The sequence below is a fragment of the Schistocerca serialis genome, chromosome 5 (genome assembly GCF_023864345.2).
Source record: "Schistocerca serialis cubense isolate TAMUIC-IGC-003099 chromosome 5, iqSchSeri2.2, whole genome shotgun sequence".
Lineage (NCBI taxonomy): Eukaryota > Metazoa > Arthropoda > Insecta > Orthoptera > Acrididae > Schistocerca > Schistocerca serialis.
The window spans coordinates 761,375,218-761,376,590 of NC_064642.1; the positions used below are offsets into that span (position 1 = coordinate 761,375,218).

Sequence of the window (1,373 nt, forward strand, 5' to 3'; positions counted from 1 at the left end):
AAAACATTTGGTCAATGGTGGCCGAGCAACTGGCTCGTCACAATACGCCAGTCACTACTCTTGATGAACTGTGGTATCGTGTTGAAGCTGCATGGGCAGCTGAACCTGTACACGCCATCCAAGCTCTGTTTGACTCAATGCGCAGGCGTATCAAGGCCGTTATTACGGCCAGAGGTGGTTGTTCTGGGTACTGATTTCTCAGGATCTATGCACCCAAATTGCGTGAAAATGTAATCACATGTCAGTTCTAGTATAGTATATTTGTCCGATGAATACCCGTTTATCATCTGCATTTCTTCTTGGTGCAGCAATTTTAGTGGCCAGTAATGTGTATAATGGGTGCGAATAGAGTCAGATGTTCAGTGATCATAGTGAAGGACACGGTGGTGTCGCATATTCTTGTGAGACAGCGCTATCAGCACCTGACAGAGTTTCAATCCTCATTGTGGCCGGCTTGTTGATTAGTACAATATCCAGTTTTGTTGGCATTCAGATGTGAAAGTGGTCAGATGACACACTGCATGGGAATCTGAGGGCGGGCATACTCATCATCGGACCACTACAGTGGAGGATCGTCGTATTGTGCTGCAAGCACGTCGTAAGCCTTTCACAACTGCGCCTTCCACTCAAGCCATTGGTCGGAGTGTAGCTGCAGCCAGACTAGTGAATTACGATCCCATGTGTAGGCTGTGTTAACACCACAACACAAACATCTGCGTTTGAAGTGGTGTCGTGATTGGGAAGCATGGACTGCTGACGAATGACTTCGCAATGTGTTCAGCGGTGAATCGCGGTTCTGCAGTACCCGGGATGACCATCGGCAGCAAGTACGGCGACGACTTGGGGAGAAACCCCATTATTCCAATGTTTGGGAGGGACACGGGCAACAGCCTTGCCGCAGTGGGTACACCGGTTCGCGTCAGATCACCGCAGTTAAGCGCTGTCGGGCGTGGCCGGCACTTGGATGGGTGACCATCCGGGCCACCATGCGGTGTTGCCATTTTTAGGGCTGCACTCAGCCTCGTGATGCCAATTGAGGAGCTACTCGACCGAATAGTAGCGGCTCCGGTCAAAGAAAACCATCGTAAGTACCGGGAGAGCGGTGTGCTGACCACACGCCCCTCCTATCCGCTTCGTCATTGAGGATGACACGGCGGTCGGATGGTCCCGATGGGCCACTTGTGGGCTGATGACGGAGTGCTTTGGGTGGGACTCGGCAGTGTTACTCTTGGTGTCGTGGTGTGGGGAGCCAACAGGAATGGGTCAGGTCGGGGCTGGTAGTGAGTGGCTGAGGAAACTCTCACAGCACAACAGTGCTATGTGACAGTTTCGTGGTGCCATTTTTCAACAGGACAGTGCTCATCCACACATGA

The 1,373-nt window shown here is 51.8% G+C and overlaps 1 pseudogene; it reads left to right on the plus strand.

Moving 5' to 3' along the window:
• Nucleotides 1-882: 882 nt before the first annotated feature.
• LOC126482452 (5S ribosomal RNA) lies at nt 883-1,000 on the plus strand (annotated as a pseudogene).
• Nucleotides 1,001-1,373: the final 373 nt, after the last annotated feature.